The sequence below is a fragment of the Lithobates pipiens genome, unplaced genomic scaffold, assembly GCF_037356315.1.
Source record: "Lithobates pipiens isolate NorthernLeopardFrog02 unplaced genomic scaffold, aLitPip1_a1.2 Scaffold_30, whole genome shotgun sequence".
Taxonomy (NCBI): domain Eukaryota; kingdom Metazoa; phylum Chordata; class Amphibia; order Anura; family Ranidae; genus Lithobates; species Lithobates pipiens.
In genome coordinates, this window is record NW_027507791.1 from 29,257,220 (window position 1) to 29,270,616 (window position 13,397).

The 13,397-nt window shown below is 49.5% G+C and overlaps 1 pseudogene; it reads left to right on the forward strand.

The window, feature by feature from the left end:
* Window positions 1-3,291: 3,291 nt before the first annotated feature.
* On the forward strand, window positions 3,292-7,416 carry LOC143942513 (beta-1,4-galactosyltransferase 3 pseudogene; annotated as a pseudogene).
* Window positions 7,417-13,397: the final 5,981 nt, after the last annotated feature.

Genomic DNA, 13,397 nt, shown 5'->3' on the forward strand with positions numbered 1-13,397 from the left:
GATTGGCACTGATGGGGCTACACTGATGGGCACTGATGGGGCTGCATTGATGGGCACTGATAGGGTTTCTCTGATGGGGCTGCACTGATTGGCACTGATAGGGCTGCACTGATGGGCACTGATGGGGCTACACTGATTGGCACTGATGAGGCTGCACTGATGGGGCAGTAACGATGGGCACTAATAGGGCTACACTGATGGGCACTGATGGGGCTGCACTGATGGGCACTGATAGGGTTTCTCTGATGGGGCTGCACTGATTGGCACTGATGGGGCTGTACTGCTGGGCACTGATTGGCACTGATGGGGTACACTGATTGGCACTGATGAGGCTGCACTGATGGGGCAGTAACGATGGACACTGATTTGCACTGATGAGGCTAAACTGATGGGCACCGATGAGGCTGCACTGATGGGCACGGATAGGGTTTCTCTGATGGGCACTGATTGGCACTAATGGGGCTCCACTGATTAGCACTGATGGGGCTGTACTGATAATTTGCGTAAATGTCTACTGTCACAGGAAAGCCAGTTATCGGCTTTCCTTTCCTCACACACTGACAGCGCAGAGGAAAAGAAATGCCAACAACTGCCATTTGTTTACATGTGATTAGCTGTGATTGGACACAGCTGATCACATGGTAAAGGGCTGCTGTGATTGGCCTTCTACCTTGATCTGTGATCAGCGAGCACGCCTAATCACAGAGAGCGTGCCCAATAAGCACACCAAGGGCATGCAGGTGGGGGCGGGCTTCTGGGAGGAAGTCAATAGATGCCCTCCCAGAGTTGAATGACCACGCTGTGGCCACCCAGAACTACACGGGAGAATCTTCTCAACGATCTCAGCTGGGACCATAGTCACCAAGAAAACAATCGGTAACACACTACACCGCGAGGGACTGAAATCCTGCAGCCCCCGCAAGATCCCCCCGCTAGGAAATCACATGTACAGGTCCCCCCGCTCAGGAAATCACATGTACAGGTCCGTCAGATTTTTGCTAATGAACATCTGAAAGATTCAGAGGAGAACCGGGGGAAAGTGTTGTGGTCAGAGCAGACCAAAATCGAGCTCTTTGGCATCAACTCAGCTTGTTGTGTTTAGAGGAGGAGTGCTGCCTCTGACCCCAAGAACACCATCCCCCATCGTCATACATGGAGGACCTATGACACCAAGAACACCATCCCCCACCGTCATACATGGAGGTCCTATGACCCCAAGGACACCATCCCCCACCGTCATACATGGAGGACCTATGACCCCAACAACACCATCCCCCACCGTCATACATGGAGGACCTATGACCCCAAGAACACCATCCCCACCGTCATACATGGAGGACCTATGACCCCAACAACACCATCCCCCACCGTCATACATGGAGGACCTTTGACCCCAAGAACACCATCCCCACCGTCATACATGGAGGACCTATGACCCCAACAACACCATCCCCCACCGTCATACATGGAGGACCTATGACCCCAAGAACACCATCCCCACCGTCATACATGGAGGACCTATGACCCCAAGAACACCATCCCCACCGTCATACATGGAGGACCTATGACCCCAACAACACCATCCCCTACCGTCATACATGGAGGTCCTATGACCCCGAGAACACCATCCCCCACCGTCATACATGGAGGACCTATGACCCCAAGAACACCATCCCCCCACCGTCATATATGGAGGTGGAAACATTATGCTTTGGGGAAGATTTTTTGCTAAGGGAACAGGACAACTTCACCGCATCAAAGGGACGATGGACGGGGGCCATGTACCGTCAAATCTTGGGTGAGAACCTCCTTCCCTCAGCCAGGGCATTGAAAATGGGTCGTGGATGGGTCTTCCAGCATGGCAATGCCCCAAAACACACGGCCAAGGCAACAAAGGAGGGGCTCAAGAAGAAGCACATTAAGGTCCTGGAGTGGCCCAGCCAGTCTCTAGACCTTAATCCCATAGAAAATATGTGGAGGGAGCTGAAGGTTCGACTTACCAAACGTCAGCCTGGAAACCTTCATGGAGTACTGGAATACTGGAATACTTGGAGAACATCTGCAAAGAGGACAAAAATCCCTCCTGAGATGTGTGCCTACCTGGTGGCCAACGACGAGAAACGTCTGACCTCTGTGATCGCCAACCAGGGTTTCTCCACCTGGTGATCCCATTCATCAGCGGCTCCCGCAGGGCTACACACGCTACCTTTTCCGCTTCTGGACTGCCTACCTGCAGTCCAGACCTTTCACCAATAAAAAAATCTGGCGTGTGTTGAAATGAAAAACAGGACAAAGAAGACCCAGAAGTGGTGAGCAGTAGTTGGAGCCAAATATCAGGCAAAGAATGGGACAACATTACTCTCCCTGAACTCCAGCGACCGGTCTCCTCAGTTCCCACACCTTTACGGGGTGTTGGTTAATAGAGAGGGGAGGCTACACCGTGCTAAACATGGCCCTGCCCCCAACTTTTTTGAGGCATGTTGCTGCCGCCAGTTTCACGACGACCTGATATTTTTTTTTTTTCTTGAAATGGTCAATTTTCTCAGTGTAAACATTCGATGGTGAATGTAATCCGGGTTTATGAGATTTGCAGATCAATGCTTTCTGTTTTTTATGTCAATTTTACACAGGGCCCCAACTTTTTTGAGGCATGTTGCTGCCACCAGTTTCACAACGACCTGATATTTTTTTTTTTTCTTGTAATGGTCAATTTTTTTCAGTTTAAACATTCAATGCGTTTTGTATTTTCTATGGTGAATGTAATCCGGGGTTTATGAGATTTGCAGATCAATGCTTTCTGTTTTTTTATGTCAATTTTACACAGGGCCCCAACTTTTTTTTTTTGGGGAATTGGGGTTGTACACCAACTTTCACCGTGCCGCAACACCTCGACAGCCAATCACGGGATCACTGAAAGGGATTGGGCGCCGTACTGTGCTGTAGTGTAGACTTTGCCACCGGTGGGCCAATTGGCGGTGGTAACAAACTGACCCTCCATAGAATGGTGCTGTGTCCCTGTTGCCCCCACCGTTTATTGTTTTCAACATCTGCCCTAAAAAAAAAAAAAAAAAGAACCTTACAGTAATACATGAGAAATTACTGGGGGGGGGGGGGGATTCCTAAAATGTGTGCCTCACCCCTTGGTGACTTAGATTCCTCAAACCTGATTTTTTTTTTCGTTAAGGTTATGCCTAGGGGGCAGCTCACCTCTTTATATGTCAAAGATATTTTTCTGCATACCACATAGGCAGGCAATAAGAAACCTTGTAAATATAGAGGAACACACAAACACTTGCTGCTTGCCGGATGATAGATATCTGCTTCTCCGTATTTACGTGTCGGATTTTGGCACTTGGGTTGGAGAGAACCGCGAAATGCCCTCCAGAAAGATACAGTGCCTGCTGTTCCTTATCTGGGTCCACCTGGGGGTTCTAGCCTTCCTGTTCTGCAAGGTACACCACGGGACGACCAAAGTCCGCGTGATTCATAAAATCCATCGTTCCCAGTCTTGCCCGGCGATCTCGCCATATATAAAAGGCCGAATCCAGGTCCAGCTACCAAAGCCCCTCAGCCTGGAAGAGATGATACAGAAGAACCCCAATGTGACCCAAGGAGGCCTCTACGAACCCCCCGACTGTATCTCCAAAAAGAAGACCGCCATCATTATCCCTCACCGGAACAGAGAGGACCACCTTAAATACCTCTTGTACAATTTGCATCCGTTCTTGCAACGCCAACAGCTGAACTACAGAATCTACGTTATCCACCAGGCGGGCAACTTCCTTTTTAACCGGGCTAAACTCATGAACGTTGGCTTTAAAGAAGCCATGAAGGACGAAGCCTGGGACTGCTTGTTCTTCCATGATGTGGACCTCATCCCGGAAGACGACCGCAACCTGTACACCTGCGACAGGTTCCCAAAACATGCTTCTGCTGCCATAGACAAGTTTAATTACAGTCTGCCCTACGAGTCCTGCTTCGGGGGTGTCTCCGCGTTGACTCCGGAGCAGTATCAAAAAACGAATGGATTATCCAACAACTACTGGGGCTGGGGCGGCGAGGACGATGACTTCTCATCTCGAATTCAGTTCAGAGGCATGAAGATATCTCGGCCGTCGAAACTTGTTGGAAGGTATAAAATGATAAAGCATAATCCAGACAAAGGGAACCAGCGAAACCCGCGACGGTTCTTCCTACTGAGAAGGACATTAAGGACTTGGAGACAAGATGGCCTAAACTCCCTCCGTTATAAACTGCTGTCCCAGGAAATTCTACCTCTTTACACCAACATCACGGTGGACATTGGAACTAATAAACGTGTTCCATCAAGAAGGTGAGACTGGGACTGGACTTTCACCAATCACTTTGCCCAATTATCTAGAGTCTTTCCTCTCTAACTCCATTGACTTTTTACTCATCCAAAGCCATTGGAATCTTTATACATCTTTCTTTTGTTCCATGACTACCGAGTCTTGGCCGGAGCCATGCTTGGGTAAGTTTGATGGGACCTTCTTGGGGTCTGGAATGTTTGGATCTGTTGATTACTAGACTAATTGAATGTGCATAGATTGCTGTTGTGGGTAAGGACCTGGGCGTGCTGGTGCATCCCTTCTATGGATGGTGGGATTCAATATCATGGTGGACATTGGAACTATTTAACATGTTTCGTCAAGAAGGTGAGACTGGGACTGAGCTTTCACCGATCACTTCCTCTCTAACGCTATTGGCTTTTTACTCATCCCAAGCAGGGCTGGACTGGGACAGAAATTTGGCCCTGGACTTCATCCAGACTGGCCCACTTACATTTTGAGTGTCCCATCAGCACCCACTTACATCAGAGTGTCCCATGAGCAGCCCCCTTACATCAGAGTGTCTCATGAGCACCCCCTTACATCAGAGTGTCCCATCAGCACCCCCTTACATCAGAGTGTCCCATCAGCAGCCCCCTTACATCAGAGTGTCCCATCAGCAGCCCCTTACATCAGAGTGTCCCATCAGCAGCCCCTTACATCAGAGTGTCCCATCAGCACCCCTATACATCAGAGTGTCCCATCACCAGACCCCTTACATCAGAGTGGCCCATCAGCACCCCCATACATCAGAGTGTCCCATCACCAGACCCCTTACATCAGAGTGGCCCATCAGCACCCCCTTACATCAGAGTGTCCCATCACCAGCCCCCTTACATCAGAGTGTCCCATCACCAGACCCTTACATCAGAGTGTCCCATTACCAGACCCCTTACATCAGAGTGTCCCATCACCAGCCCCCTTACATCAGAGTGTCCCATCACCAGACCCCTTACATCAGAGTGTCCCATCACCAGACCCCTTACATCAGAGTGTCCCATCAGCAGCCCCATTACATCAGAGTGGCCCATCAGCACCCCCATACATCAGAGTGTCCCATCACCAGTCCCCTTACATCACAGTGTCCCATCACCAGTCCCCTTACATCAGAGTGGCCCATCAGCACCCCCATACATCAGAGTGTCCCATCACCAGACCCCTTACATCAGAGTGGCCCATCAGCACCCCCATACATCAGAGTGTCCCATCAGCATCCCCCTTACATCAGAGTGTCCCATCAGCATCCCCCTTACATCAGAGTGTCCCATCACCAGCCCCCTTACATCAGAGTGGCCCATCAGCATCCCCTTACATCAGAGTGTCCCATCAGCAGCCCCTTACATCAGAGTGTCCCATCAGCATCCCCCTTACATCAGAGTGTCCCATCACCAGCCCCCTTACATCAGAGTGGCCCATCACCAGCCCCCTTACATCAGAGTGTCCCATCAGCAGCCCCCTTACATCAGACTGTCCCATCACCAGCCCCCTTACATCAGAGTGGCCCACTGAGCCATCGGCCCACCGGGAAACTCCCGGTAGTCCCGATGGCCAGTACATGCCTGATCCCAAGACCTTGTAATTTGTATACATCTTTCTATCATTCAATGATTAGTCCATCAAGTCTTGGCTGGAATCATGCTTGGATCAGTTTGATGTGACCTGCTCGGTGGGATGAGGTCTGGAGTGTTTGGATCTGTTGACTACCGTACCAATTGGATTGCATGTATTGCCGATGGGGTTAAAGATCTGGGCGTGATGAAGCATCCCTTCTATGGATGGTGGGATTCAATATCACGGTGGACATTGGAACTAATTAACGTGTTTCATCAAGAAGGTGAGACTGGGACTGGACTTTCACCGATCACTTTGCCCAATTATCTAGAGTCTTTTCTCTCTAACTCCATTGACTTTTTACTCATCCAAAGCCATTGTAATCTTTATACATCTTTCTTTTGTTCCATGATTACCAAGCCTTGGCCGGAGCCATGCTTGGGTAAGTTTGATGGGACCTTCTTGGGTTTTGGAATGTTTGGATCTGTTGATTACTAGACTAATTGAATGTGAATAGATTGCTGTTGTGGGTAAGGATCTGGGCGTGCTGGTGCATCCCTTCTATGGATGGTGGGATTCAATATCATGGTGGACATTGGAACTATTTAACATGTTTCGTCAAGAAGGTGAGACTGGGACTGAGCTTTCACCGATCACTTCCTCTCTAACGCTATTGGCTATTTACTCATCCCAAGACCTTGTAATTTGTATACATCTTTCTATCGTTCAATGATTGGTCCATCGAGTCTTGGCTGGAATCATGCTTGGATCAGTCTGATGTGACCTGCTCATTGGGATGAGGTCTGGAGTGTTTGGATCTGTTGATTACCGTACCAATTGGATTGCAGATATTGCTGATGTGGTTAAGGATCTGGGCCTTCTATGGATGGTGGGATTCAATATCACGGTGGACATTGGAACAGATAAACACGTTTCGTCAAGAAGGTGAGACTGAGACTGGACATTGACCAAACACTTTTGCCCAACTTTCTAGAGTTCTTCCTTTCTAACTCCATTGACTTTTTTATTTACCCCCCAAGACATTGTAATTTTTATTCCTCTTCCTATCGTTCAATGATTAGTCCATCAAGTCTTGGCTGGAATCATGCTTGGATCAGTCTGATGTGACCTGCTCGTTGGGATGAGGTCTGGAGTGTTTGGATCTGTTGATTACCGTACCAATTGGATTGCATGTATTGCTGATGGGGTTAAGGATCTGGGCCTTCTATGGATGGTGGGATTCAATATCACGGTGGACATTGGAACAGATAAACACGTTCCGTCAAGAAGGTGAGACTGAGACTGGACATTGACCAAACACTTTGCCCAATTTTCTAGAGTTCTTCCTTTCTAACTCCATCGACTTTGTTTTTTATTTACCCCCCGAGACATTGTAATCTTTATACATCTTTCAATCGTTCCATGATTAGCCCAACAAAGTCTTGGGGGTTGTCATGATTGAATCTTCTGTTGTTGGTCAACCAATCACAGAAAAATTACAATTTGATTTAACTGGTTTGCAATTGATCGTTGTCAATTATTTTCTCTTCTTAATACGAATTTTACAAAAACGAGCAGTGCCTAGACCCCCTTCTCATCAACGTGTATCTACATGGCAGAAATACGAAGGGTTTACAGGATAATGGAAGACGTTCAACTGGTGCCTTTTGTCTTTTCTTTTAGAAGAGTGCAACCAAGGTAACAAAGTACCAAAGACATCCACATTGAATTAGCCCTTGCCCCAAGGTCTTTCTTGAGTCCACAAGAATTATGCTTGGGTCTGCACTGTATATGTAGAATTATTAGAACCCTTGGCCGGGTGTTAGTTGCTTGAGAAAGTGGAAAGAACCCAACTGGGTTGTCCAACCGGTGTTGCTACCCAATGGAAATGTAATGATATTGGTGTAAATCAGTGGCGGAACTACCATGGTTGCACTTGGCGTCAGGCCAGTCAAGTATCCTCCACGTCAAACTTGCTCATCCATGTCTTTATGGACCTTGCTTTGTGTACTGGTCCAAACCATTTGGTGGAGGAGGGGGATTATGGTTCGGGGAGGGGGGGGGGGGTTGTTTTTCTTAGAACCCTTGGCCGGGTGTTTTTTGCTTGAGAAAGTGGAAAGAACCCAACTGGGTTGTCCAACCGGTGTTGCTACCCAATGGAAATGTAATGATATTGGTGTAAATCAGTGGCGGAACTACCATGGTTGCACTTGGCGTCAGGTCAGTCAAGTTCCTCCACCCTGATCCATGTCTTGATGGACCTTGCTTTGTGTACTGGTCCAAACCATTTGGTGGAGGAGGGGGATTATGGTTCGGGGGGGGGGGGGTTGTTTTTCAGAGGTTGGGTTTGGCCCCTTAGTTCCAGTGAGGGGAACTCTTAAGACGTCAGCATACCAAGACATTTGGGACAATTTCATGCTCCCAAATTTGTGGGAACAGTTTGGGGTGACGGCCTCTTCCTGTTCCAACATGACTGCCCCACCAGTGCACAAGGCAAAGGTCCATAAAGACATGGATGAGCGAGTTTGGGGTGGAGGAACTTGACTGGCCTGCACAGAGGCCTGACCTCAACCCAATAAAACAAGTTTGAGATGAGATAGAGATTGCGAGCCAGGCCTTCTCGCCCAACATAAGTGCCTGACCTCACAAATGCGCTTCTGGAAGAATGGTCAAACATTTCCATAGTCCAGGGGTCCTCAAACTACGGCCCTCCAGTTGTTCAGGAACTACAATTTCCATCATACCTGTGAATGTCAGAGTTTTAAAAAAGCCTCCGCAACAGCTGGAGTGGCGTAGTTTGAAAATTCCTGCCATAGACACCCTCCTAAACCTTGTGGACGGCCTTCCCAGAAGAGGTGAAGCTGTTTTAGCTGCAAAGGGCCAACTCAATATTGAACCCTCCGGACTAAGACTGGGATGTCATTAAAGTTCATGTGCGTGTAAAGGCAGGTGTCCCAATACTTTTGGTAATCTAAAGGCATGTTATATATGTGAACTTTTTTTTTTTTGCTTTAAGGCTAATTCGTGAATATTCGACACAGCACTATTTATATACACTATATTGTCTAAAGTATTGGGACGCCTGCCTTTACACGTAGATGAACTTTAACCACCTCTTGTCATATGACGTCACCCCAGTGTCACCGCTCTCTCGCACGCCCGCAGGGGTGAGCAGCGCAGAGATCACGGGCTCTGTTCCCCTGGGACATGGCGTGACCCCGATCTTGGTAAGAAGCCAATGATGGGACTCTTTACCCATGTGATCAGCTGTGTCCAATCACTACTGGCCACATGTAAACACGGAAGTGCCCGCCTCACACTGACAGAGTGTAAGGAGAGAAGAGCCGATCAGTGGCATTTCCTCGCAAGGGAGACTGTAGAGATATTCAGTGCCCTGATTATCAATGTAGCTCCAACTGTTCCAATTATTGATGCCAATCTGTGCCCATCAGTGACACCAGTCTGTGCCCATTAGTAATGCCAAACTGTGCCCAGTCAGTGTCCATCAGTGATGCTAATCTGTGCCCATTAGTGCCCATCAGTTACACCAGTCAGTGACCATCAGTGATGCCAATCTGTGTCCATCAGTAATGCCAGTTAGTGCCCATTAGTAATGCCAAACTGTGCCCAGTCAGTGTCCATCAGTGATGCTAATCTGTGCCCACTAGTGCCTATCAGTTACACCAGTCTGTGCCCATCAGTGATGCCAAACTGTGCTCATCAGTGATGCCAGTCAGTGCTGCCTTTCAGTGCCTGCTCATCAGTTGCTTCCCATCAGTGCCACCTGTCTGTGCTGCTTATAATTGATAATAAGTGCCACCTATCAGTGCCCATCAGTGCCACATATTAGTGCCACCTATCAGTGCCCATCAGTGCCACCTATCAATGCCACCTATCAGTGCTCATCAGTGCCACATATTAGTGCCACCTATCAGTGCCCATCAGTGCCACCTATCAATGCCACCTATCAGTGCTCATCAGTGCCACATATTAGTGCCACCTATCAGTGCCCATCAGTACGGCAAATCAGTGCCACCTCATCAGTGCCATCTCATCAGTGGATAGATGGAAAGAGACCCAGGACCAGAGGAAATGGCCCCATCACAGATGGAAAGGACGGGAACTGATGTGATGGGCCCGGGGAAAAGGTGGGGAAAGATGGCAAGGGTCCCAGGACCAGAAGGAAAGGGTCCCAGGACCAGAAGGAAAGGGTCCCAGGACCAGACGGAAAGGGCCCCAGGACCAGACGGAAAGGGCCCCAGGACCAGATGGAAGGGGCCCCAGGACCAGATGGGAAGGGTGGCGACCCAAAGTGCCCTGGGACTGTGGAAACGGTGGGTAACAAAGGTCCCTGGGAAAAATGGAAAGGGCCCAACCGAGACAAAAGGAAAGAATCCCAGGAGGACAGATGGAAAGGGCGGGAACCGATGGCAAGGGCCGTGGGACAGATGGAAAGGATGGGGATGGAAGGGTCCTGGAACAGATGGAAAGGGCCCCAGGACAGATGGAAAGGGCCCCAGGACCAGATTGAAAGGGCCCCAGGACCAGATGGAAAGGGTCCCAGGACCAGATGGAAAGGGTCCCAGGACCAGATGGAAAGGGCCCCAGGACAGATGGAAAGGATGGGGACAGAAGGGTCCTGGAACAGATGGAAAGGGCCCCAGGACAGATGGAAAGGATGGGGACGGAAGGGTCCTGGAACAGATGGAAAGGGCCCCAGGACAGATGGAAAGGGCCCCAGGACCAGATGGAAAGGGCCCCAGGACAAATGGAAAGGGCCCCAGGACAGGTGGAAAGGATGGGGACAGAAGGGTCCTGGAAGAGATGGAAAGGGCCCCAGGACAGATGGAAAGGATGGGGACGGAAAGGTCCTGGAACAGATGGAAAGGGCCCCAGGACAGATGGAAAGGGCCCCAGGACAAATGAAAAGGGCCCCAGGACCAGATGGAAAGGGCCCCAGGACAGATGGAAAGGGTGGGGAAAGAAGGGCCCTGGAAAAAATGGAACCAGAGGAAAGGGTCCTAGGAGGACAGATGGAAAGGGTACCAGGACCAGAGAAAAGGGCCCCAGTGTTCAGGGGGACCCTTCATGGTTTCTTGCACCAGGGCCCTGAAGATTCTAGTTACACCTCTGGCGTTGGATCATCTGTTTCAGCCTCAGCACTGCTCAATAGTCCAGATACAGTTTTATTCCAGTAAGGGTTGAAGGGACAACAAAAGGATCACCCAGCGCATTTCGGGGGCCCTCCATCAGGGCATGCAGTAGGAAAAAATGTATCGGTACTGAATAATAAATTGATCTTGGATAGTATGTCATCAAGTGTAATGATCTTCACAGGTCACACCAGCAGCTGGTTTTGCAAGCCCCGATGAAGGGGGTCCTCTGAAACGCGTTGGCTACTCTTTCTATTGTCCCCCTTGTTCCTTTGTGGAATAAAACTGAACCTGAACTATTGGACGGCGGGGATTCAGTTCTTCTTCTAGATGTTTATCGCTGTCCACATCCCTGCTGAGGAGATTCACCCCCCACTGGTACAGATGTCCAAAATGTTGCAGTTGTCACCAGAACAGGAACAGAGGGGGAAATCTCCTGATGGGGACACCTGTGACGGCTAAGAAGGGATTTCCCTCCCACCCATAACTATAATAAAACGTGGGATACTCTTTAAATGAAAAAGTATCACAGACTCTGAGGTCAGCACGTTGTATATGAGTTGATTGACAGGAGGTGAAACTTCCCGGAGCGTGAGATGAAGACCTCACCGGCCGAGAACTTCTCCTCATTCCCCACCCAATCCTTTGTCAAGAAAGTGTAAAAAATAACAAAAGTCTGAAATAACTTGATAGAAATATTAGTGAAACATTCCACTTCCTCCACCAAGATGGAAAAATGTCCACAAGATTCATTCAAATGTGTGAAATGGGAATAAAGGTTACAATGTAGTCCTGGATGGAGTATAGAAGGCATGGAATATCTACCAATAGCCACCATCCCTGTTGGTGACACCCATTCCCCTCATGTCCTTACCTGGTGACACCCATTCTCCTCATGTCCTTACCTGGTGACACCCATTCCCCTCATGTCCTTACCTGGTGACACCCATTCCCCTCACGTCCTTACCTGGTGACACCCATTCCCCTCATGTCCTTACCTGGTGACACCCATTCCCCTCATGTCCTTACCTGGTGACACCCATTCTCCTCATGTCCTTACCTGGTGACACCCATTCTCCTCATGTCCTTACCTGGTGACACCCATTCTCCTCATGTCCTTACCTGGTGACACCCATTCCCCTCATGTCCTTACCTGGTGACACCCATTCCCCTCATGTCCTTACCTGGTGACACCCATTCCCCTCGTGTCCTTACCTGGTGACACCCATTCTCCTCATGTCCTTACCTGGTGACACCCATTCCCCTCATGTCCTTACCTGGTGACACCCATTCTCCTCATGTCCTTACCTGGTGACACCCATTCCCCTCATGTCCTTACCTGGTGACACCCATTCCCCTCATGTCCTTACCTGGTGACACCCATTCCCCTCATATCCTTACCTGGTGACACCCATTCCCCTCATGTCCTTACCTGGTGACACCCATTCTCCTCATGTCCTTACCTGGTGACACCCATTCTCCTCATGTCCTTACCTGGTGACACCCATTCCCCTCGTGTCCTTACCTGGTGACACCCATTCCCCTCATGTCCTTACCTGGTGACACCCATTCTCCTCATGTCCTTACCTGGTGACACCCATTCTCCTCATGTCCTTACCTGGTGACACACATTCTTATCATGTCCTTACCTGGTGACACCCATTCCCCTCATGTCCTTACCTGGTGACACCCATTCCCCTCATGTCCTTACCTGGTGACACCCATTCCCCTCATGTCCTTACCTGGTGACACCCATTCTCCTCATGTCCTTACCTGGTGACACCCATTCTTATCATGTCCTTACCTGGTGACACCCATTCCCCTCGTGTCCTTACCTGGTGACACCCATTCTCCTCATGCCCTTACCTGGTGACACCCATTCTCCTCATGTCCTTACCTGGTGACACCCATTCTTATCATGTCCTTACCTGGTGACACCCATTCCCCTCATGTCCTTACCTGGTGACACCCATTCCCCTCGTGTCCTTACCTGGTGACACCCATTCTCATCATGTCAATACCTGGTGACACCCATTCTTATCATGTCCTTACCTGGTGACACCCATTCTCCTCATGTCCTTACCTGGTGACACCCATTCTTATCATGTCCTTACCTGGTGACACCCATTCTTATCATGTGTTTACCTGGTGACACCCATTCTCCTTGTGTCCTTACCTGGTGACACCCATTCCCCTCATGTCCTTACCTGGTGACACCCATTCCCCTCATGTCCTTACCTGGTGACACCCATTCTCCTCATGTCCTTACCTGGTGACACCCATTCCCCTCATGTCCTTACCTGGTGACACCCATTCCCCTCATGTCCTTACCTGGTGACACCCA